General features: G+C 38.8%; 1 long non-coding RNA gene across 1 annotated transcript; it reads left to right on the plus strand.

Annotated features, from left to right (window-relative positions):
* Window positions 1–27,067, plus strand: LOC131279531 (uncharacterized). The gene is made up of 2 exons (XR_009186955.2): window positions 1–94; window positions 26,306–27,067. It is a non-coding gene; the product is annotated as an uncharacterized lncRNA (long non-coding RNA).

The following is a 27,067-nucleotide window of genomic DNA, read 5'->3' on the forward strand; positions in this document are numbered from 1 at the left end:
GGGGGCGGGGGCGGCGGCGGCGCCATCTTGGACGCGGCGGTGCCTCGGCTGGGGACCGGCGACGCGGGGCCCGGGGTCGGCGCCGGGGGTCGGGGTGAGTGAGGGTGAGCCGGGGGCGAGCGGGGGGCGCGGGCGGCGAGGGGCGCGGAGCGAGAGGCGCGGGGGGCCCGCGGCGAGGCGTGGGGCGGGCGGCGGGCCCTCGCGGCCCTGCCCCCCCCCCGGCGGCCCGGCCGGCCCGGAGTCGCCTGGGGGCGGAGTCGCCCGCGACCGCCGCTTCCTGAGAACCGGGGATATCCCTCCCGGACGTCACGGAGGAGCCGAGGCGGCGGTGGCGGCCCGGGGCTCATCCTGCACTTGCATCACGGGTGCAGCAGCAGCTGCTGCTACTCCTTTGTGGCTTTTTCCCCTGTTGAGTAACTGCTTTGTTAACTGAAAATGCCATGACGGGCCAGTGTGATCACCAGCTCCAGACCTCAAAGAAAGTGAAGCTGTCAGGCAAGAAGAGGGAGACTCCCCTCGCCGGCTGCGATGGTATCTGGTGGGTGGGTGTGTAGAGAGAAGCACTTGTCAGTTTCCACGTATTACTCCTTGACTAACTCTTCACCCCCAAGGAGGTTTAAAAATACTTTTATTTCCATGCTGTAAAATTTTTATCTGTGTTCTGTACCCCACCCTTCGACTTAAAATCTCATGCAGAACTGGAATCACTGTGCAACAGGGACCCTATAATTAGATGGTTTTGAGGAAAAAATGACATCTTTCAATGAATTAATTGAGTACATTTTCTAAAAGTGAATATGTAGAAGATCCTTGCCCACTCGGGATAGTTCTGAAGCTACTAACCAAGTTTGCACGTATAAATTGGGCTCTCAGTGACAGCTTCAAATCTGTATCCTTGTTTACCTTAAACAAACATGCAAACCCCAAACCATCCTGGCTAAGAGTCTTTCTCCAGGGAAAGCATTTCTTTGGGTGGGTATGTCCTCCTGGATGTCTGCCTTGGTTAGTTCTGGGTTTCCCCCTCCCCATCCTGGTTTATTTTTACCTTCTTTCCTTCCTGAATATCAGGTCACCAATCCCTGTTCCTTGACTGCTCTGATCGGGCTGTTGTCTGCTGGAGCCGAGCCAATCCAAGTGCTCCTGGCTTAGTACTCCTCTGGGTAGGAAGCTGTTGGACAGGCTCCAGCCTTCACTGATAAATGGCAACTTTTTGTGCTCAACCTCAACTAGGCATAGAAGCAGAGACAAAGTTCCCATGCAAACTGGGACACCGTACTCTGTGTATTCTTAAGTCCCTAAACACATGTGACTTGTTAAGTGACCTCAAGAGGAATTAGTTCTTCTCTATTCTTTTTTCCCCCCGAATTAATGTCTATTCGTTTTCAAAAGTCAGATTTACTGGACACCAGGCATATATTCTGTAAAGGATATGTGATATGACTTTTAGTAGTCCAAATTACTTTTTTGATTACACTATTTGTTATTAAGTGAAACTTTGTACTGTGTACAATTAATCTCTCCCAGGAAATCAAATAGAATAAGACTGTCTTAATCTGTGAAATGTTGAAAGGGTACCTAGTTCGGTCTTTTTTCTGGAAGAGGAATTTTCAGGTGTGGCCTAGTTTACACACACACCACAATGAAAGCAGTTAGTTTCTGCTTTCATGAAACTAATGGCAACCAATATGTTAAAAGTCTTTCTATAAACTGACTATTACAGAATTGCTGGATAATTACCTTTCATTTCGTTTTGGTTTTGTAGGTCTAGTCTGCCCACGTAACAGAGAGTGCTCTTTCTCTTGGAATATAAAACATGAAATTTGGAGAAAATGTATTGTGTTTGACATACAGCAAGATTTTAGAAGTTGCTTTAAATGCTCTTCTGATTAAGCAGCGACATAAGCTTTTTGTTGATTTTGCTAATATGTAAATATGGTAAGTCTCATTTCGTAATGCAGAAACTGCACTAGTGAGGAAAGGTGAAATAAAAATGCAAGCCAGAAGTTGTTACCTAAGGTAAAAACAGGAAGGAAAAATAAAGGAATGTGTGTAAACTCAAAGTGTTTTCTAGATTCAATGTAGAAGTTAGATACTTAGAAACTTTAGCATACACTGATTTATACGTACTTCAGACAAAACTGGCTCGTGAACCTGGGACTATTTATTAGTTTTCTGTCTGGCCTACTTGCAAACCATCCCTTCTTTTTAGTCTTATCATTGCCAAATTAATCTTCCTACAGTATGGCTTTTGTTATATCACTCTCAGGCTCAAAAGGCTTCAGCAGCTCCAAAATAAAACTCAAAGGCCTCCACATTCTGCCCCCTCCCCCGAGAATGTCCTCCTCCTAGCCAAAATGGTATCTTCACTGTTCTTCAAACATCCTTTCCACCTCCCACATTTGTTCATAGTTTTCCTTTTTATGGCATTCCCTTCTTCCCCTTCTCTGCTTATTGAAGTCTCATCCTTCCTCTTAAACTCAACTCTAGAAGTACACTCGGACTGTGCTTTAGTCTTTCATAAAGTTCTTATTTTACCACCTTCTTTTTGCACTTTTGTGTCCATAGCTTATTCCTGTCAGACTAAAAGCTTCATAAACATGCCTAACACATCTTTGAAATTTCGGTGGCACCTAGTAATGTTCAGCATAGAGAGTAAATATTCACACATACTCCCTCCTCCCATCTACATTTGAATATGAAAAGAGAGTAACCATCACAAATTATATGAATAAGAAAATTCTTGGCAAGCGTGGATATATATGAGATCATATATTTGTTACTTCACCTCAACTTTTGATACTCCTGAAAAAACATACCCATCACAAGTGCAGACAATTGCATGAGGATACAAAGACATTGCCGTTGGCCTTGTACCTCTTAGGTCTGCGTAGGAAGGTTTGCTATGGTTTTTTTCCTGGTAGACTCTTGGTTTGACTCTTAATCTACCCTTTTCTCCCTTTTATTTGTACTTTGTCTTAGACTGCTTCCTGTCACTGATGAAAGGGATGCTGTAGGTTAGGAAATGTTAATAGCAACTTCTTTTTCTTTAAGACTCATTTCTGAAGGTTTAGAAAATTGAGGACTGTGACATCTGTGTATAACTAGTTAAATATAAAAATTATTGAATTTCTTATCCTTTCCAAAATTTATTTAAATAGTTTTCTATGACACTATGCATACGCAGAGGTAAAGTGGGCAGAGATTTGATAATTATGATGATTTCGAATTTTTTGTTAGAGGGCCTTGTGACTTGGAATCTTAAAATTTACTTTAAAAATGAAAAAGTAATATAATAAATCAGGAAAAGTAATATAGAAATCAGGAAAGACTATATATATTATAGGAAATTTCAGGAAAGAGTGAAAACCTGAGATGCAAAGATTATATAACAGCATAAGTGCTAATACTATTTTGAAATCTCATTAAATAATATTTTTATATCCATTAGTAGTAATAACAGGACAGACTTGCAGACTGGTTAAAAAGATCATTTATTTCTTAGTCATGTTTTCCCCAGTCGCCAGTAAACTCTGGAAGACCACAATCATTTGGGGGAGAAAAGTTATCACTCATGTATGATAAATCAATTCAGGATATTATTTAGGCTTATGAAATAAGATCTGCTTTTCAGCTAGAGTTGATGGGTGAAATAAATACCTTTTCCCTCACACAACAGCATAACCTTTTCCCTTTGCCCTAACTCTGGAAAAAAAAGGAAAGATTGCCGCCCACGTACTTGTTGAGTTCCTTCCACACATTCTCCAAGAGTGAGATTCGGTATGTCACAAAGAGCTCTGGACTGCTGATCAGAGGCGGGGGTCGGGCTTTACTCCACTTAGCTGTCCAGCCCTGGATAAGTTTACGAATCTTCTAGGAGCCCCAGTATCACTGTCTGTAAAAGGAGGGTGTTGGACTTACTCTCTGATCGTTAAGACTCTTTTAGGTCTAAGTTGAATGGTTTTTTTTAGGCCAGCGGAGTCTTATGAATCATGAGTCTCCTCAGCCTCAGGCTCACTGCAGCGGTAAGGAGGCTCATGAACTCTCCTGGAGAGCAGACGTGCCCCTGGTAATACTAACCTATTAAACGGCCTTGGCCTGCAGGGTATTAACTGCAGCCATTGAGTGGGATCTTCGTGGCCAGAGAGAGTTAATGTACTGCCAACATAGCCTCCTCCTGTCCGTAAAAAGAAAATGAGCAGAGACCTGGACAGTCCAAAAGTCATTTTATATTTAGCTTTGGAATTTGTTTTGTATACACATTGAATGTGGATGGGTCACAAATCGACTTCATAAAATTTGACTAAGTTTCTTTGGAATGGGTTTGTTGTTTGTGCTTCTTTCTGATCTTTGCTACATGCTAGGCATAAAGTCTTCTTCAGTGTAGCAGCAAGGCAAAACTGCCTTCTTTTTGCCTTTTTCTAGGAAGGACTGGTAATGGTGGGGTTGCAATCTTCCTGTCTTCTTTCACAGTGTGAGTAGATAGAGAAAGTGAAAGATTAAGAAGACAGATCATAACGAAAGTACCAAGTAGGAGAAATGTTAGCAAAGCAGGCAGGAAGAATACGTTAAATTCGATTTGCAAACTTGTAACTTATGGATAAATCAGAGCTGACTTTATAGATAGCAGGAAATACCTGAATTTTAACAAATTGCAAGTTCATATATTATCTAGGTTAAGTTTGGATAAGAAAAACATGGTTTGTCCATTAATTTAGGGTTATATTTTAAATGCTTGTTCTACCTATTTAGGTATCTGGTTTCCTACTTAGATCATATAATTAGTAACATTCTGATTTTTTTTTTTAACCATAATACATTTTCCAGTATTACTTCTGCATGTTTGTAGTTCACTACTGGAAAAATTCCTCCCTAACATCTGTTCTGAATTAGTTCCCTTTCCCAGTTATGTTTTGTTTTCCTGTTTTATCAGTTGTGGCAATGAGAACAGAAAGCCATACTTTAAAGATTTCTGTTTTTTAGTAAAATTTTCTAATTTTCTGAAAATGATTGCCTTATTTTATTTTATTATTTTTAAAAAAATACTTTGGTTAGTAGTAATATTTTGACAATGCTCTTTATTTTTTAAAATTTATTTCTCTTCCCTTCCCCTCCCCCCAGTTGTCTGCTCTCTGTTTCCATTCACTGTGTGTTCTGTGACTGCTTCCCTCCTTATCAGCGGCACGGGAATCTGTGTTTCTTTTTGTTGTGTCATCTTGTTGTGTCAGCTCTCCGTGTGGGCGGTACCATTCCTGGGCAGGCTGCACTTTCTTTCGCCCTGGGTGGCTCTCCTTACGGGGTGCACTCCTTGAGCATGGGGCTCCCTTATGAGGTAGACACCCCTGCGTTGATTGCCTTATTTTAAATTTATACTCTTGTTAAATCACAGTGTATATGTTCAGTTTTTAAAAAAATAATAGAATAAACTGGATAAAATTGAAAATCTGCTTATCATGTTGTCATAAGCATTTTATGATTGTCAGATGGACTTTTTAGTGACGTTTCCACATTTCAAAAATTTTTTGAGAGGAGCTTTTATATCTTCAAATTTTTTGAAATGACTTTTTAAGTTATTTGTTCTTTGGGATGAATATTCATTCTTTGGATTGACTTTATTGAGGACTTAAAGCAATTCTTGGCACAGCGTAGGTGCTCAGTCAACATTTGGTGAATGAATGAAACCAGCTTCCAAGAAGCTTTATTCAAAATATTCTATTTTCTTCATCCTAACCATCCTGGTGGCCTTAGGAACTTCGCTGAGGCAGTTTCATTCAGGGATTAGGTATGAAAGAGGAGCAGTGAAGGCCTGCTGTTTATCACTGTGCTGCTGTTAGCCCACTGCCCTGTCCTACCAGGACAGCTACTCTACAGAGACTTCTGGTCCCCCGTAGTGAGAGCAGTACTCTTGAGTTATACTACCCTGCCACATCTTACTTGAACTAAGAACCAATTCAGGATGTAACCTCAAGGGTTGTTGCACTGCCTCTTGACCCCACACACCCCCAAGATTTAATCTCTGGCTTATCTCTTTATTTGGATGTGCCACTTTTGCTCTGATACTATCTCACAATTGTGTTCTTCTCTCTTTTCTCCACTGTCCCTGCCCTGGGCATGTGCAACCTGTTCTTCAGTGAGCTCCTGGCCTCTGGTTATCACAGTTTCAGCTGTCACTCTCACTTTGCTTTCCAGTTTGGGATTCCAATCTTCGATGCCTCCAAGTGCACAGACAGTTGTTTACTATTGATCACCCAGAGACTGAGGCACCAAAATGTAGACTACTAACTAGGAACTTGAATTTTATCTCCCTTAAAGATTTAATTTTTAAAAAGATGATACAGTCACAAGATTAAAACAACAAAACATTTTGCCTCCCTTCCACTCCTATGCTCCATCTACTTGGCTCCCATCCTTCCAGAGCTTTTAAGTGCACATCTAAGCCTATAAAAACACAAATTCTGTTTTTTTGTTTTTTGTTTTTTTAAAAGGTGGAAGTTTATTATGTGCATTTCTGCCCTTTTTCACTTAATGTATTTTGGAGTTCTTTCCGTAACAGTGGAAAAATATCCAAGATAGGTTTTATTTAATGATATATCTTGGAGATCTATTCCACATCATTGTGTGTCTATATTACAGTTTATTTAACTAGTCCCATATTAATGATCATTTGGGAAACTTTCAGTCTTTGCTGTTACAGACAATGCTGCAATAAATGCTTTTGTTACATAGACTGTTTTATACTTGTGCATATGTATCTTTAGGATAAATTCCTAGAACTGGCATTGCTGGACCAAAGGATATGTACCAGAGTAGTTTGATAAGTACTGCTGAATTGCCTTCATAGGGGTTGTACAGTGTACCCTATCAGAAATACACAATGCCTGATTACCCATATTCTTGCCAACAAAATACTCTATTGAACTTTTGGAATTTTTACCAATCTGATAGGTATCTTAGTATAATTTTAATTTCTTTTCCTCTTGTAAGTTTGAATGTCTTTCCCTGTGTTTAAGAATAATTTATATTTCCTATTTTGTGAACTGTTTCTTATGTCCCTGGGGGTGGGTTATTAAATGTCACTTTTGATGCCTCTTGTAGTAGGGAGATTATTTGCCCTTTGTGTAAGTTAAAACATTTTTTTTCCTGGTTTGTCATTTGTTTTTCAACTTGGCTTATGGTGCTTTTTGCTATGAATTTTTTTTTTTTTTAATGTGGTTGAATTTGTCAGTCTTTTTTTTATGACTTCTGAATTTTGGGTCAGTTAGAAAATCCTTGCCCACTCCAAGGTTATAAAAGAATTTGCTTGTATTTTCTTTGACTACTTCTATGGTTTCATATCTTGACTTTAACATTTCAATCTATTTTTCTTGGCATCTGGTGTGAGGGATAGCTTCAACTTTATTTTTTTCCTCTATGGATGCTCACTTGCCCCAATATCATTTGTGGATAGTCCGCCTTGACATTGTTTTGCTTCTGGCTGAATGGGGGTATAGTTCTCCTCCCTACAGAGATGTTTCTCCCCAGGTTTCCTCCCTGCTTCCAGCAACACCAGCAGCCCAGTTAGTGTTTGCATGAATACAGGCTGCTCACGAGGCTCTCCAGGGTGTTCCATCGAGCAAAAGCTGGTTCAGAAGAGGTCCTGACTGAAAGCTGGCTCCGTAGAAGGTTGTAGGAACAAGCTGTCTTACAGCTCTCTTTTTTTTTTTCAAAGATTTTATTTATTTATTTATTTTTCTCCCCTTTTCCCCTACCCCGGTTTTCTGTTCTCTGTGTCTATTTGCTGTGTCTTCTTTGTCTGCTTCTGTTGTTATCAGCGTCACGGGACTCTGTGTTATCTTTTTGCTGCGTCATCTTGTTGTGTCATTTTTCCGTGTGGGCAGCACCATTCTTAGGCAGGCTTCACTTTCTTTCGCGCTGGGCGGCTCTCCTTACGGGGCGCACTCCTTGCGCGTGGGGCTCCCCTACACGGGGGGACACCCCTGCCTGGCAGGGCACTCCTTGCGCGCATCAGCACTGCGCACGGGCCAGCTTCACACGGGTCAAGGAGGCCGGGGGTTTGAACTGCGGACCTCCCATGTGGTAGGCAGATGGCCTAACCACTGGGCCAAGTCCTCTTCCCTTATAGCTCTCTCTAGCCATATCACCCAGCTCTTCCAGAAGCTGGAGGCCCACTACCCGGTTCCCTCCTCCAGTGGTCCCATTTTGGTTGTTCGCTTCCATGCAAATGCATGCCATCTGCCCCCTCTGCTTTGTCTGACACACAGGGGTATAACCTTCTCTGATTCTGAATGGGAACCATAATATGCCAACAGTGTGGTGCTGGATTCTCCATCCTGCAGTAGCCAGCTCTGGAACCTGATTTACAGGGAGAATGATTGTGGATGAATGATTTGGGGTACCTGCCTCCTAAATTTGAGCCCCAGCAGATTAAGTTTTTTGTTTAGGGACTCTTGAGAAAACCTCAGCACTGCTCCACCTTTGGGAGGGTGTCCAAGCAAACAGATGAAACTGAATTTACGCGTTAACCCTAGCTCTCTCTAAGCTTCATGGGCTAGGTTTATAGTTTCTCCATAAAAGACTCTCTTCCATATTGATCCACTGCCCCAGGCTATCTTTCCCTTCCAAACTTGTCCAGGCCAACTTGCCTTTTCTTTATTATAGAACCTTATTATTATTTTGTTAAATCATTTTTTTTATCTTTATTTTCCAGCTTACCCCTGATGCTGGTAATATATTCTTTGACTCTTTGGCCAAAACCATTTTGACTTACTAACTTATTTTGATGAAATGCAATTTAGTTGAAAGCAAACCGGTCACCTTGAAAATTTAGTTAAAACAGTGATTTATTTAAAACAGTGATTTGTTCAAACATGAATATCCTAAGTTATTAGTTTTTGAGTAGTGTAATTTCAGTGTATTATGGGGTTAATCTTACTTTTGGCCCATTTTCTAGGGATTTTTCTAATTTCTCTTCTTTTGTATTTCAAATTAATTTTCAGGCGCAACCGCACTTTATTGTTTGTAATATCAAAAAGTTAAAACAGCTTAACTGCCCAGCAATAGGAGATTAGTTGGACAAACTTGGCCTTAACTACCAGGCAATAAGAGGTTCATTAGAACAATGAAAACATCTAAAGATAGATTAAAAACATGTTTACTTTGTTGGTTTTCTTTTCCCTTCATTAAAAAGCGAGTGCATGTGCAGTACAAGGCACTCAAAAAATATAGATAAGGAATAGAAGGACAAAATGAAAATAAAAAAAGTAATAAACTGATTTACCCAAGGATAACTACTCTTGTCCTTTTTTATCCTTTTAAATGCATTTCGTGCACATAAACTCTACAGACTATTCGTAATCTGCCATGGTTTATTTAAGCATTCTGCAATTATGGGATAGTCCCTGCTGTCCAGGATTAGATTTTGGTGCCTTTTTGCCCTTTGTCCTGCAGCTGAAGGTGGACTGAACCTCCACTTCTCCTGTGTTGATGTCCTGGAATCTGGACCATGCAGACCAGATGAAGCCCAGAGGATGGTAGAACAACTAGCTGGAAGGAACCCAGGTCCCTGTGGTTCAGTCCACCTTTAATTGGGAAATAGATTGACATTCTCTTTTCCCTTCTGTCCCTCAGTTCTGCCTAGACCCACGTCAGGACGTGGCAGTAGCTCCCCTACTTGCATTAAGCGAAGCAGTTTGTAAATGAAGGCATTCCATGGAGTTAATAAGGGGCCTGGTTCCAGATTCTTATAGAACTCTAATTATGTATAAAATAATGTTTGGAGTTCATATTTGATGTATATTATATGTATATATATGTAAAGTGAATGGGAAGAATGAAAGGAAGGGGGCATTAGTTTGGGTCCCCACTAAAATAAAAATGAGGCTCTACAGCTGAGGAATCTGTTATCAATACAGGGAGATTATTTAAAGAGAGTTTCTCTGTAACGGGTTGACAAATATGTCTTGTATTTGATAGTCATGGCCTATTTCTCATTGGGCCCAGACCCAGCTATAGATCCTTTTCAATAGGGATTCTAGGTGGCTATATCCATTATAGTTGCTGTGGGAGACAAACCTATTTACCATTCTTGCTCTAAAAATTTGCATTAAAATTATTTTTTTAAAAAATGGCTCAAACCAAGAAAGTTATGATAAAATGCTTCATATCTGATAAATAAGTTTATGATGATGAATGTAGGATGTGAGCAAAGAGTAATTATCTGAATCTCAGACAAGCCACATGCCTCATATTTAATATCATGGAAGCAGTGTGATTAAATTATAGATGTGTTATGGAGTGAAAACAATGGCATAGTAATACATATGGTTATAAATTGCCCACAGTGTGGTCATGATGAGTGACACCCCAATGTCCATTTCATCCCAGATGATTAAGCCATCATGGTTAATCCTGTTTCCTCTATCAATGAGGGGTTATGTATGGCATATATAACCTGGCCAGTGAGATTGAGGAGAGTCTGAAGGAGAGCTGGAGGGAGAGCTTCTGGGAAGGTTTTCTTGTCCCTGCCTCTGGGTGGTGGTATATCTGAATATGATAGTTGGAATTGCTCTAGCCATCTTGGGACTGTGAGAGAAACTAGCTTTGGGGTGAGGCTGATATAGAAGATGGAAGAACAGAGAGCTGGAATAAACCTGAGCCCTTGATGACCTTATTGAATTGCTGATTGTATTGTACTTGGTCTGTTTTACCTCTGAACCTCCAGTTACGTGAGCTAATACAGATCCTCTTGCTAAGCCAGCGTGATTAAGGATTTTGTCACTTGTAGCTAAAAGCATCCTGAATGGTATACCCACTTTGTCTCAAAGAGATTCATGTCAAGGTGACTTGATTTTATTCTGATAGATTTCTTTCTATTGAGACTCTTCCCTTCTGTCTTCTAGCTTCATAAAATGGATGCAGATTCTAATTGGCCAAATCTTGTCGCTTACTCTTCCAAGGGACTCTGCCCTAGACTACCAGAGCTCTTTACAGAAACTGTCAAGGGCCCAACCAGCTCCCACCATTTCTTTTGGGTCATTCCAACAGTAGGTTGTACGACTGTTTCTGCTGGCCATTCTTTCTTCTTTTTCCTGACTTTGATTCTGATTTATGGCTTTGGACTTGGTCCCCAATCTTGCTTATTTTGTGTCTTATGCCTGACCCAAAGATTATTTAATAGATTTATTTTCCTCTCTTCCTTCTTCCCTGCACTACTCTTTGCGCTTGTCTCTCTTATCTGTCCCTTCCTTGTAGAAAACTTTGTGGCTAGTAAAACCTTTTCTAAGCAGATATGTAATCATTTCCAGGAATAATAGTTAAACTAAGTGATCATTCAGTACTTGCCCTAGACTTGTGTGGTAAAAAGGAAGACTAGGTCAGCATACTGTCCATTTTCTCATCCTGTGCCTTTTACATTTGACATAGAAGGAGTAGAGCCAGAAACGGTCTAAAAATCAGGGCACCTGAGTCATAGTTGTGGGCTTTGCTGTCTGCTATCCAAAGTCTTGGGCAGGTTGCTTAAAGATACTGTCTTTGCTACTAATACCTATTTAATTTCTTTCATATTATTATTATGGCTCAAATGAAATAATATAAACATAGAAAATGAAAAAGTCTTTTTTTTTTTTTAAAGAATACTGAGCTTAGTTGGATTTTATGATTATTTCCTAATGAATTATGTCAGTCTTGAGAGTTAGGTCTAGGTAGCTTGATAGTTTGTAGAAAGGCAGTGGGGTATAATGTGGGGCATAGCAATACAAGTAATTAGGGATTGGAACTGAGACTTGACACAGAAGAAAAGGCCACACAATGGGGAAGAGGGAAATAAAGGTCAGGATGTTGATTTTGAGATTTATTATTGTTCAGATTCTGCTGAGCCAGATTAGGGGAAAGAGAAACCAGTAGAATAAACACCCCCATCTAGTGGCAAGGGGCCAGGCTCTACACTTGGTCGCTAAGATGGGTGACTGGGGAATGGTTGGCTTCTTAGGGTATTTTTTAAGTTTCTTAAAGAAAATCCTGAGGATCTAGAGTTAGGGTTTTTAAGGAGGATCTTTACTTCAGGACTTACTTATCAGGAAAGTTAACACCTTTCACAGAATAACTTTCTATATTATCCTGACACTCTCTAATAGAATTGTTTCACAATGTAAAGGGTACAATTGTTGGAAGAGGTTCACCAATTACATTTGTGTAGGCCACTTAGAGATTGTGAGAATTGGGAGGCCTTTGTTCCTAAACTTCTTATGGGTCTGGGGTGGGACGGTAGGTCCCTTGATGATCCATCTGCAGGACAATGAGGCCAGTATTTAAGGCTGTGGACAATGCCATAGAGCACTGTTCCTCTCCATTCATATGATAGTACCTGAGGATTTCCTAAGTATAATTTTTAGTTAGAAATTTTCAGTGGAGATCCTGAGAACCAAATGTTTAATCTGCCTCTTTGAAGTACTTCATTGTTACCTGTGGATGAGCAGTGAAGTTAAGTGTATTGAAATCCACATTACCCACAATTCCGTGGTCTAGTAGGAATGTTCCATGCTTTGTTGAAGGGCATCTCATCTTAAGGTTGCATGTTGGTGACCATAATTGCAAGTGATTACTTCTTTTACGTATCTCAGAGTCTACTGAAGTTTTTACTATTTCAACCTCTGTTTGGGAAGAATTATTTTACATTTACTCAAGGATCTCCAAAGAGGCAACATTTCTGCGAATAAAATTTTTATGGCACTCTGTGTTAGGGCTAAGGAAAATTTGAAGGCCATTCAATTCCAATACAGAAGAGAATGACTAAAACACAAGAAAACAAATTCTGGTACAAGATTGCATTATCCAAGTACTACTTCTTTATTTTTAATATCAAATTTCCTTCTGTAGGAAGGAAATTTGAAGCTTTCCATAGACAACCTCTCCATAATTTGGAATATGTTTGATGAAATTCCTTGTGAAATAATAATGGGAAAAAAATCCCTAGAAAATATAAACTTATACATGGATGAAGTGATGTAGAGTTGTGAAATTAATTTTCTGGCATAACTTGTGGAACTAGTGTTCTTAGTTTATGGTTATACTTCATAAATATACTTTGTTTCAGGAAAGAAGAACTAGGACTAGCAGTAGATCAGGACCCACCTGTGGGGAAAACCAGAAATAGGAGGAAGAGGTTATTAACGTGTTTATGCTCAGCTGAGAAAAATTAAGTGTGGAATAATTAGGGTCACTTAGAGAAATAATTGATTATTTTATGAGTTTAGAGATATTGAAAGCAAATTGGTTAGAACAGATTTGTTAATATGTACAGGGTAATAAACCAATTAGATGGTCTTTCACTGAATTAGTGTGACAGTAGAAGATATCTGGAGGACGTGAGATAGATAAGTGGTAACTAGACCTTCATTAAATCCTAGTACCAAAGAGATACTGTGTACATTACTGACAGCTTAATTTTAAAAACAAAATTTGATATTAAGAATTGATATAGTGTTGGCATCACTAAACTTAGCTAAAATATTGGCGTGTATAAAGAATTGTGGCAAGTGGGCTTTAATAAAGAGTCCAGGCACCAGAATGTACTCAGAATGACAGATAAAGCGTAAGAACAGTAGTTCACATTTGTATAGAATTTGACAGTATTCTGAGTGTTTTCAAATACATGATCTTATTTGATTCTTGTAAGAGCTCTGGAGCATAGTAGTTCAGGTTTGATTATCCCACTTTTACAAATAAGGCAGCAGAGGCTTGGAGAGCTAATAGATTAAAAAAGGAGCAAATGGAGCAAATGACAAATGGTTCTTGAACCCAGGGTTCCCTACTGAAACACCTTTTGTTCACTGCACTTAGTTTCTTGTGGCTGTTGTAACAAATTACCCCAAACTGGGTGTTTAAGACAACAGATCTGAATGCTTTCCCAGTTCTGAAGGCTGTGGAGCAAGGCTCTGCTCCCCCTGGAGGCTCCGTGGAAGCCCGACCAGCTGCTGACATTTCTTGACTTGTGGCCGCGCCACTCCTGTCACTGCCTCCGTGGTCACCTGGACTCCTTCTGTTCTGTGTCTGTCTCAAATCCCCTCTGCTTTTCTCTGATGAGAACATTTGCCATTGGACTTGGGGCCCACCCAGCTAATCCGGGGTGACCTCCTCTCGGGATCCCTAACTGAATTATATCTGCAAAGACCCTTTTTCCACATTTGAACAAATCTGTGAATTGGTCACAGATTCTTGGGATCAGGGCATGGACAGATCTTTTTGGGGGGCCACCATTCAGTTCCCTCCATTCATGATGACATTTAATGCTCTGTCTTCTTTTTGGATTGAAGTTATAGTCTCTGTCTGGACATGGCAAGTAGACTAGGAATTTTTAGCTAGCATGTAGAGAGAAACATTTAAAATATTTCCACTTGGTTCTTGTCCTTAGTAAGTATATAGGAAACTTTCAATGGTCGAATGTTTCAGTTATAAGTTGGAGAGTCAGTCAGTATAAGGTGGAAAATATGATCTTTTCCCAAAAGGAAGTCAACTGGCAATGCCTTGACAGAAATTCAAATTGAAGTAATTAACTCAAGAGTTCCATCAAATAGTTGTACTAGGTTTTGCATTGGCAGACCTATAAAAAATTGGACTAATTAAGTTAAAATAACATATTGCAATTAGCAATATTAAAAATTGGCTTTTTTTGTTTCTGATGTGAGTGATGCATTTTGTTAATGGTTTTAGTGTTGTCAGTTTCTTAAATCATATGGGTGTTCCGAACTAGTTCTTATATAAATTTATTTATTTACAAAAGGAAAAAATATTTTGTTTTAAAATCTTTGGTACAAGTCATTTTTTGCCACTGTAAGGCTCAGCACAGATGCCAGCAGTACAGAAATGGCCAACAAGAAAAAAACTTAGTGTGTCTCGTTCACAGTTATATATCCCTGGTGCCTGAACAGTTGCTGATGCATAGTAGGTATGCTCAAAAAATATTTGTTGAATGAATAACTTTTAATGGCACCCAAATCAGGTACCATCCATTTCACTTTATGGAAGGTTAACTGTGGTGACATTCATGATGGTGGTGGGAGGGGCCCTGCTACCCACTGACTTAAATTCAAGAGACTCCTCTGCAAGCGCCTCTATTCTGACAAAGCCCACAACCTTTCCATGTCTGACAATCCTCCTCTCCAGGCCAAAAACTTTGTTGTCCTTTGTTTGTTCACATTCATAGGAATAAGGGGGTTATGCCCTTTTGCCCTTTGGTGCCCTTCTCACTGGCATGGAACTCGGTTTCATTAGATTAGAGGTGTTAATGTGGGACCTGTTGCCCAGCTCTTCAGACCTTTAGTGGCACACGCTGAGCTCTGGGGAGGGTTCAGGCTTTTGCCACTGAAAAGTCTCTGGAGTTGTGACTCTGATGTAGCATTCTGTGCTGCAGATCAAGCCTTGTAGCTCTAGCTAGTTTACCAGGGCCAGGCTCTTACCTGTGTTCTCTGAGACCACTTCCACCCAACCTTAGGAGCTAAGCACTGTCATCGCCCGGGTTTTACAGAAGCACAAAGGAGTTAAGCACCACGTCCAGGTTCCAATCTTGAACCATATCTTAGCCATATCTCTGGCCAATCTGATGCGCATTCATTTGTAAGTAATCTGGTCTTTCTTTCTGAGAGCTTTTATTTTTTCTTTATTCTTATAAATTCAGAAATTTCACCAGCTTACAGCTAGGCGTATGTTGTTTTTTCATTTATCTTCTCTGGCAGTGAGTCCTTTTGATATGACAATTCTAGTTTCTTACTGAGGGAAGTTTCCTTGCACTGTGTCTGGATTATTACTTTCTTCAGGAAGGTCCTTGCTCTTTAATTGCATTTAGGCCTCCTACACCTGCCCTCCAGTTCTCTTTTCTTTTTCATTCAATATTCCCATTTTTATTTTTGCTTTGCATAGTGTGATAGCTCATTCACTTGCTTTCCCAGATAGCAGGTTTGTTCTTTGGAAGGATCTGTTCTACTTTTTACTTCCTCAATTGAAATTTTACATTTAAATCATGTTTAAAGAATTCCTCAATCTATTATTTTTTTCTGGTTATTCCTTTGCATTCAACAGCATATAAAATTACCATAAATAAAACAGAAAAGACTTAAAAAAAATTACTTTAACCAAGTAAACACAGGTTGTTTTAGGAATGTGAGGCTATTTCAACATTTGGAAATATTAATGTAATTTGTCACTTTAATAGATGAAAGGAGAAAAGTCTGAGGATACTTTCCACAGATACTGCAAAGGTATTTGGTAAATCAACACCCATTTCTTGATAAAAACAAATTAAAAAACAGTTCTTAGTAATCAGGGAATGAAGGATACTTTCTTACATTGTCATACATAACATTGTCATAACATAACATTGAAATATTTGGGCAACATTTCACAAATATGTCTTCAGACCTGTGGACCTGGTGTTTTATATAAAAAAAGACTTCATGGTGTATTAGTTAGCATTGTACAAAATTTTATAATAAACTCGATAACATTTCAGTGGCTTAATGTAATAGAAATTTATTTCTCAGTATAAGAGTCCACGTGGGTGTTTCTGGTTGGTAAACAGTTTTTCTGCCTATGTGATGATTCAAGGACTCAGGTTCCCTAAATTATGTGGCTCCACCATTTTTTTAGAGCCTGCAAATCTTCTTGTTCCAGCTGGTGGAAAGGCAGAGAGGGTGGAGAATGCAGGCTCTGTTCTCAGTTACCTTGGCCTGGACATGACATTCATCATTTCTATTCCCATTCCATTGGCCAGAACTAGACACATGACTTTACCTGTCTGCAAGGTATGGGTGGGGGGATAGGAAACAGCATCTGGCTTGGAAAAATATCTATCAAAATATTTTTGATATTTTGAAATTCCACTTCTAGCAATTTTTCCTACAGGTAGAGTCACAAATGTGACATCTTAAGGATGTGCCTAGCAGCATTATAATAGCAAAAGATTGGATACATCCTGAAGTCCACCAAAGGGGACTAGGTGTATAGATTATAGTATATCCAACTAGCAGAACACTCTACAACCACTAAAAGGCATAAGGCAGTGATATGTGTTCTGACTGGGAAGAGAATAGCAAGGTATAAAACTGTATGCGCTGCTGCTGTTTATTTTAAAGGAAAAATACATTCTCATATATCCATAGACTATTTGTGGAAGGATCACAAAAAAGTAGTAACTGTGGTTATTTTTGGTTAAACCCATAAGGTAACAGGGTGAGAAGGGGTTGGAATGCTTTCACTGAAGACTCTCTTGTACCTTTTGGTGTGTACCAATTCAATTAAATATAAAAGTCAGTTGTAGAAGTTTAGTAAATAGCATGGAAAAGATGGTTGTAATGTATCATTGCCTGAGAAAAACAGCTTGCTGAAAAGTATGTACAATATGGTCTCATTGTATAATAAATAAATAAATGGCATGTACAAAAATATGGATAGTGGTTTATTCGTTGTGGTTTTTGCTTATCTGTATTTTTAATTTTTTCCTGTGTAGCATCATGTAGCACCATCATAATTAAAAACAATTATAAAATTAAGAAGTGAAACACAGTGAATGCTTCTCCTAGGAGTCCCAGTTGACCCTGTCTTGAAAACTTGCCCCATTTCTCCTGTTGAAATGAACAAATCCCTCCTTTTTGCTTCCCTACTACATTTTTCATACATTCGTCATAGTCTGTATGGCATTATCACATATGCATTTGGCTCACTATCTCTGTGAGCTCTTTGAGGACCTGGATCAAATCAAATTCATGCAAGTTTTCCTTCCTGAGCCTAGAAGAATGTCTCTTTCATAACAGGTGAGTCAGTTCTTAAAGCAGAGAGCATGGAGAGGAAAGCACTTGTTTGCTCTTGTATGATGCTGCCTGTAGTCAGTCCAGGGACAGACAGCACTGACTCTTGAGATGCCAATGGCGCATTAGGTGTAGTGCAAAGCAGATGGGCCAAAGGGTTTCCTTTCCGAAATGACATTGGTTGCCTCCAGGGATCTCTGTCTTGACATTCTAAATGAATCAGCATAGGTCTGTTATAGTGAAAAATGACAAAAAAATAACCATAACAGAAACTAAACTGCTGCTGACATGGTCCCTTCTCTGATACGTGACAGTGAATGCACTGTCCAAAGAGACTTCTATCTCTTGGGATCTGTTTGGCTTTTCCAGGCAAACCTGTATGTGTGGCTGGTGGTCGTGTGTGACTTTGTCCTTTTTGAAACTCATCTCATTATGGAAAAGGCTGAAAATGGAGATAAGGATTATATCTGGCACTGCATTGGTCCCTTCCTGGATTTTGTTACTCTATTAGGAAAACTCATGATGATCCTGGCTATGAATGAGAAGGACAAGAAGAAAGAGAAGGAATTAAATGATCGTCTTGCCTTTCCCAATTTGACTTCCTCTCTCTCCTCCCCTCATTCCCTCTTTGCGCTACTTACAAGTGGTGTTATAACTCAGAGCACTTTCTCCTGCTTTTCTCACCACACTACCATTTCTATCCTTTGGCTGCACATGTAATTGTATTTTTGGGTAGGCAATCAAAGGTCAGTTATGGATGAATGAGATGAAATATGAAATAGAAGGATTGGGAGCTGATGCCATTACTTGAAGCAGTAAGAATTTTAGTTGGAAATGGCTTGAGCATAGGTGGAATATTTGATGATTCAAGGTCTCCGCAATTCCCAACTTTATTGCCACTCTGTTCTTATCCTCCATGTACCTTCTCAGTCACAGAGGTCTACTTATTATACCCCCACGTTCCTTCTAGGGCCTTTCCTCAAACCTTTTCCTATTGGGAATTCCTCTGCATATATCCACTGATGTAACTGCTACCTCCCCATAAAGAGCCAATCCCGAGGGGACATCTCAGAAAGGCTCCCCGGAATCTCCCAGTTGATCTCTTTCTCTCCTCATCCTTTCATTAAATTATTATACCTCATTTCATCCCTAATTACCATTTGCTCATTAGTTTGACCATTCCTTCTATATACAGTCATTGAATGTCTGCTGTGCATGTGCTAGGGTAAAAGACCATAAAGACAGTCTGTCCTCAAGCAATTTACAGAATAATGGAGGAAGCAGGTAAGCACAGCAGTCTATCAGTACAATGTAACAAGTACTGTTTGTGCACGGGATTCTGTGGGAGCACAGAGAAGGAAGGTCTAATCTAGGAATGGATGGGGAATTTCAAAAAGGGTTGAGTCGAATATTGAAGGTAGAGAAATGGAGGCAGGGAAGGGAACTTTCCAGGCGGATGGAACAGCAGCACATTGTAGGTCATGGAGGTGTGAAATGTATAGCACCCAAGTAGCTCAGTCTGGGTGTGAATGGGGAAGTGGCAGAACATGAGGCCGGAGAGGCAAGAAGGGACAGAATCAGGATAGGCCTTTTGTGCCAAGATAGGGATGTGAGCTCTCTGAAGGCAATTTAGAACCCTTGAAGGATTCTTTGTAGGGAAGCAATGTAAGTAAATCTTGAATTTTGCAGACTTCTTGAGGGCAGTGATCAAGTAGTACAAGTCATATCACCCTAGCACTTAATACAGAGTTTAATACATAATAGGGGCTCAGTAAGATTATATTGGATTTACTGGGTACTAGTCTGAGTTGTTTTTTTTTTAAAGAATGTATTTAAAATAATATAAGTAATAATAGTGCTGAATGCTTTTTGCACTCCATCTAAGGTTACAAGCATTCTCTCACCTAATCTTTACAGCAATTCTTTGAGGTAGGTATTGTGGCTTAGAGGGTTTAAGTGAGGGTACAGCAGTCTAGTAAGTTAAGTCTGTTTAGATTTGAATTCCACATTCCACTTTCTTCACTTACTAGTTTTTCACCTTGAGAAAGTTACATGTTTCTCAGTTTCCTGATCTGTAAAAGGATAGTGAAAATAATGCTACCTCCCCCATAGAGTTTCATGAGGGTTAATGTTGTAATACATGTAAAGCACTTGGCCCAATGCTTGCTAACATGATTACATGCTCAAATTATTGTAATTTGTAACCATCACTAAGAAACATGTCTCAAAGTTACATCACCAATAAATTAGTGGTGAAGACCCGGGTGAAGAGGCAGTCTGATTTCAGAATCTGTACTCCTTAATTACTGTACTATTCAGATTGCTTCTGTGGCTATAGTGGGATGATTACAGATTGATGGGCTCTAAAGTGGAACAAAATGTACAGTTTGTGTCAACATGGGAAATACCATTTTGGGTGGGGGCTTCCTCTTGGGGACCTTTAAATTACCCCACTCTAAAGAGCCCTGCCTTTGCCACTCTGCCTGCACCTAAGGGAGTTATGTAGGAAAACGTCTCTATAATTCAAGTAAATGTCATTAATTCCAGGTTCATATGTACATGGCTGATAACCTGGAGAATATTTTACAAAGTCCTCCCTCTAGGAGTCAGTCCACTAGTGCTGACAACTGGCTGCTCAGTTCCCCTTCCCCATGCACCCTAGATTTTTCCAACTTTGGGACCCAAGTGGGAGTCTAGTATTGGAGGATGTTGTGCAAACCAAATGTGTAAAGATAATAATTTTACATTTTTCCTTTCTTAGCTTCTGGAACATCAGTGATACCATCCTCCTACTTCTATTGGGCAGAAATCGAGGTATTCTCCTTATGCTCCCTCATCTTCTCCAAAAGCCGCCACACACACACATGCACACACGCATGCACGCACGCACACACACACACACACTCCCTCTCTCCCTCCCTCCCTCCCTTACCGGCATAACTATTTCTCCTTTTTTCCTTCACTCAAGGACCCAATAATACAGTGTGTTTGGTAATAAAGGAATCCATCAGCAATTCACTTTTCCTTCTCCATTCCTACCCTTTTCACTCATGATTGTCTTTTAGCTTTCTTTTCTCTATATCTTTGCTCACCATTTTATTCCTTTATCTCTCTCTCTCAATGTCTGGTTTCGAGTAGGCATCAAGTAAGTAGGTTATGAAAGAATAACCGTAGGAGACTCAATTATAGAAAATTTTGCAGAATAATTTCCTTGCTGTACATTTCAATGAGAGATGAATTTTCTTTGCAAGAAGGCCCCAGTTTCACTTCCCTTGCTACATTAGGGCTCCATAACTTCTACATTTAGTTTAATGTCCTGTGTACAGTTCTGAATGGTAAAGGAACTGGATGGCTGTATCACCAATATTAAAGATCTCTAGGTTGGAGGCAGGTCTGGTCCCACTGGTGTTTGTCATTCCTCCAGGTTCTCTTCCAATTTCCAGGACTTCACAATGGAAAAGCTCCACCGATTTAAGACCATGAAGGAAGTTAGTAAGAGCAGACAACTGTGGAAAGGGTGGGGGAGAAAATTGCCTAAGGGAAGTAGGAGATGTCTAGAAAACCCAAGTTCATTGCTTCAAGTCACTTTTGAGGCTTAAAACTGGAAATTGCTGGCTTCCACACACCTCCAACCAGGAGGGCAGCAGCCCTAATTCTCACTTTTCGTTTTTTGGACCTGTTTCTTACATCTCCAGTTATATTTGAAATTGTAGTTATTTCTCCTTATTGTCTTCCTACCCCAACTCCCCATATACCTTTTCTCCCACCAGCTCTCCTAGTTAGAATTTTTAAATAGTTAAAATCTTTGGACATCATCTGTTGATTAAAGGTATTGGTCTCTGGCCCATGGTCTTGGAATAACTGTCATCATTCTGCCATCTAAAGAGTTAAAATTTATGTAGAGAGTGAGGCTGACATCCCTCCCCCCAAGCCTCCACTGCTGATTTCCTAGGAAACCCTTTTGAAATGTGAAAACAAGGTTTAAACTTTAGGATCATCCTTGCCGTGAAGTGCAAGTTCAAGTTTAGTCTGACCGTGATGCTGCACCAACGGAAAATTGAAATATTCCTGGATCTGATACAGTGAACAACCCTATGAAGAAATGCTTGTGCTTCAGAGGTGAAGAATATCTAAAGCTGAAGCATCCTGTGTGTGTGTGTGTGTGTGTGTGTCTGTGTCTGTGTCTACAGCCTGGAGGGAGTCCTCAAAAGAGTTCAAGCGAAAGTGATACCCATCCTTGAATCTTACGTCTTTTACACTCAAATCTTGTTCCCTGCTTGTTCTATACTCAAAACCTCTATACTACAATATTCCCTGACCTACCCAAATAATTGGGGAACGCGAGGCACAACACAAAGGCATCACTAACATCAGCTCTAATGTTTAGAGAATTATAAAGTTTATAAACCTGAAAAATAGAAGCTCACAACCCAGCTAAGCTGTGTTTTTGATATATTATAGAGCTGTTTACCTGAAAATCTTGCAAGTGGAGATGCTGTCCAGTGGGAAGGAAGAATGTGTTAGTATCTAATAGAACACTACACCAACAACACCAGAAAACACATCTTTATTAACAGCACATGTAATCACCAAGATAGGCCCTATTCTGGGTAACAGTATGTCTCAATAAGTTTCAAAGAATTAAATTCATCAGAATATATGCCCTGAACCTAACAATTAATTTAGAAATCAAAAACATTATATCTAGAAAATTCTTAAATGTTTGGAAATTAAACTATGCACTTCTAATGGTTTAAAGAAGAAATCCCAAAGGAAATAAAGTATTTTGAAATTAATGACAATGAAAATTTGTGGGATGCAGATAAATAGGGTAGGGAGGGAAATACATAGCTTAAAATGCTTGTATTGAAGACGAAAAGTGTAAAATCAGTTACCTAAGTTTCCACCCAAAGAATCAGAAAAGGAACAAAGTAAACCTAAAATCAGCAGAAGGAAGAAAACAACAAAAAGTCAGAAATCAATAGAAAAGCAACAAATAGAGAAAATTGACAAAACCAAAAGTTGGTTCTTTGAAAAGATTAACAAAACTGATGAACCCCAACCAAGACTGACAAAAAAAGAGAAAAACAGAAAGTACCAACATTAGGAAGGAGAGTAGAGTATCAGTACAGATAAAAGGATATTAAGGATATTATGCCAGTAAATTAAAGAAATTGATGTATTTTCAAATTCCTTGAATGCACAACTTACCACAGCTCATACAAGATGGAATAGAAAATTGGAATAGCCCTATATCTCTCTTAAAAATATGAGTTTGTGGTAAAAGCCTTCCCAAGAAGAAACTCTAGTCACAGATGATTTCTCTGATGACTACTAAAAAAATTTAGGGGAGAAATATTATGAATGTTAAACTCAGGAAGTAGAGGAAGGAACATTTCTTAACCCATGTGTTTTTTCAAGGAGGTACCAGAGATTGCACCTGGGACCTCATACAGACAAAGCAGGCACTCAACCACTGGGCTACACCTGCTTCCCATCTCAACCTATTTTCTGAGGCAAGCATTGCTAAGATTTGAAAAGCTGAGAAAAACATTTTAATAAGAGCAAATTGCTAATCAATATTCTTTATGATGATAGAATCAAAAATACTTTTAAAATATTAACAAATTGAATTCAGAAATATATATGGAAAGAATAATGCAGCATGACAAAATGGGGTTTATCCCAGGAATACAGGGTCGTTTAATTTAAAATCATTGAATATATGTCATATATTAATAGAATAAAGGAGAAAAAGCAATCCAATAAATGCAGAAAAACAGTTGTCAAAATTGAGCATTATTCTTGACAAAAACTCTCAGCAAAAGAGAGTTTCTAGAAATGGAAAGAAACTTCTAGATAAAGGGCATTTATAAAACCTATAACACACCAATAGTCACATCATATTTAACATTGAAATATTGAAAGCCTTTCCCTATGGTTGGTAACAAAATAAGGATCTCCTCCTCTCTTGCCACCTCTATTCAGTATTGTATTGGAGGTACTAGTCATTGCAATAAGGCAGGAAAAAGGGGGAAAAAAGGCTGTAAATCTTGGAAAGAAAGAAATAAAACCATATTTTTCTCATGTGACAAGATTCTTTACATAGAATATCTTTAGGAATCTGCAAAATGACACCAGAACTTGTAAGTGAATTTAGAAAGGCCACCAGATACAAGGTCAATATATAAAAGTGAATTCTATCTTTATGGACCAGAAGCAAAAATTGGGAAATGCTAATTAAGAACAAAATTAAATATTCAACAACATAAAAACCCCAAAAGCTACTTAGAGATGGCTCATAGACCCAACTATGAAATTAAAACTATAGAGCTTCTAGAAGAAAACACAGGAGAACATCTTCACAAATTTGAGTTAGGAAAAGGTATCTAAGAGTGGGTACAAATGACAACACTAAGAAAATAAAACTGCCTATTTGAAATTAAAAAGTTTTCCTCATCAAAAGTCATCCTTAAAAAATGAAGGGGGAAGCCATAGACTGGGAGAAACTATTTACAAGACACATATCTGACAAAGGACTTACGTCCAGAAAAAGTAAAGACTCTCACAAATAAAATACAGACAAACCACTCAGTACAAAATGGACAGAAGTCTTAAACAGCCAATAAGCATATGAAATTGCTCAATACCCTTAGTCTTTGGGGGAGTATTTATAATGAGATATCATTTCACACCTGTTAGAATGGTTAAAATAAAAAAGATAACACAAATATTGATGCTGTGGTGGGAATATATAATTGTATAATCACTTCAGAAATCTTTTGGCAGTTTCTTATAAAATTAATCGTGTATCTACCCTATTTCTAGTAGAAATTCTACTTGTAGGTGTTTATCCAAAAGAAATGAAAGCACATGTTCACAGAAGGACATGCACAAGAGTGCTCACAGCACCTTTATTCCTACTAGCTAAAAACTGGGAAAAAAACCTAAATGTCCATCAACAGGAAGACATCAAAGTTGTGGTATAATTCATACAAACAAATAAGACTTAACAATAGAAACGAAGAATTGATATATGCAGTAAAAAGGGCAAATCTCAAAAACATCACATTGCATGAAAGGGTAGTCACAAAATAATACATGTGGATTGATTATATAAAGTTTGACAAGAGGCAACATTTATGTCAATAGAAATAGCAATGGTTGCCTATGGGGAGATGGTGATTACATGGGTATATTCATTTATCAGACTCGTTGAATTGTGCTCTTAAGTTTGGACACTTTATGTATATTATGTCTGTAAAAAACAAAACCAGTAGCTAAGTATATGCCATTATAACAATAATCTAGGGAAGTTAAAAATACAATGTTGGGCAAATGTTATAGTAACAAAGAATGAGTGGCAATATTATCAGACAGTAGTTTTCAAGGCAAAAGCCTCACATGAACCATTAAATGAAACAAAGAAATGCATTTTGTATTCGTAAGAGATAGACTGCACAAGAAACATATCTGGACAATACAGCACTAAAATATATAAACCAAAACTATTATAAATACAAGTGGAATTTGAAATGACCACAATAACTGTGAGAAATTTTTAACAACTCTTAGTAATTGAAAAAACAAGTGGAGAAAAAATAGATAAAAAGTGATGATATATAACATTTGAATCAGAAAAAAAATCAATGTATAAAACTATAGTCTATAAAGAGACAGTATACATTATTTTCCTATGTCCACATTAAACACTTACAAAATATGAATATATAGTGGGCCAGGTAGAAAACTTAAATACTTTCCAAAAGAAGAAATTGTGTAGGCCACAGGCTCTGACCATGATGCCATAAAAATTTGAAATTGATGACTAAAGGTTAACAAAAACAGGAAAAAATACTAAACTCTTGAACTTTTTTAAACAACACTCTTCTAAATCACTTTTTGGGGGCAAAGAGAAAGTGTGTACATTAATGACGGTGAAAGCTATTCCTAAAAGCTTAAGGGTTATGGCTAACAGTTCTCAGAGCAAATGTGAAGCTTTAACCATGTATTTGATATTAAATGTGAAAAATGAAAAGGGCGAATTAATAAAGAAATTAGAAATGGATCAGTGGATGCAACCGAGGATTGTCTTAGCTTGCCAGGGCTGCTATGACAAATACCACACAATGGGTTGGCCTCTACAGCAGGCATTCATTGTCTCCTGGTTTTGGAGACTACAAGTTCCAAATCAAGGTGTTGTCAAAGCCATGTTTTCTCCCCAAAATCTGTAGCGATCTGGTGCTGGCTTGCTGCAGTCGTTGGTGGTCCTCAGCTTGCACCTCTGTCTCTCAGCACATTGTGATTTCCTTGCTTTCTTTGTTGGCTCTTCTGGTTTCTGGCTCCTCCAACTGCATCTGAATTTTTTTTTTTTCCTGTTTAAATATACTGGAGCCAGAGATTGAACCTGGGACCTCGTATGTGGGAAGCTGGTGCTCAACCACTGAGCCACATTGGCTTTTTTCAGTTGTTTTTTTCGTTTGTTTGCTTCTTGTTTGTTTTTGTTTTTTTAGGAGGCTCCAGGAACCGAACGTGGGATGTCCCATGTGGGAAGCATGCACTCAACCGCTTGAGCCACCTCCACTCCCAGCATCCGAATCTCTTCGCTCCTAAAGGCCTCCAGCACTAAGGATTAAAGCACACCCTGGTTCAGCTGGGCCCCCTCAAGAGAGCCTTAGAAGAGCCTATTCACAAATGCGTCTACAGCTGAGCTGATAATACATCTCAAAGGATCCTCTTTACAAATGGGTCCCCACCCACAGGAGTGGGATTGAGATGGATAACATGCCTGTTGTTGGGGTACATACTTCAAGGATGTGGGAGACAGAAACTAACAAAGTCAAATACAAAAATCATAGCATTTATGAACAGAAAGAAAGTGTGATGATAGATCTACTTAGTAGGCATGTATTCGTTAGGACAAAGTGAAATAAAATCTTATAAAGCTGGTCAAGGGGAAAGAAAACAAACACGAACTAGGACTGGAAATGGGCATGAAACCATGGACATGAGGGAGATTAAGAAGTTATAGGTGAACGTGATAACTCATCTTTAAGCTGATCGATCTGAAAGTCATAATAATATAGATGATTTTTATAGGGAAAAAAAATCTAATTTCCAAAATTAGTTAAAGAAAATCTGCATATACCAGGAAGCATACATGAAATTGAAAATATTGTCAAATATCTGTTCTACACAGAATCAGACTGATGATTTTATGGGTTCTTTCTAGAAAATGTTCGAGGAAATTTGTTAAATAAATATTTCAGATACTA

This window comes from Dasypus novemcinctus, chromosome 8 (assembly GCF_030445035.2).
Source record: "Dasypus novemcinctus isolate mDasNov1 chromosome 8, mDasNov1.1.hap2, whole genome shotgun sequence".
NCBI classification, from domain to species: domain Eukaryota; kingdom Metazoa; phylum Chordata; class Mammalia; order Cingulata; family Dasypodidae; genus Dasypus; species Dasypus novemcinctus.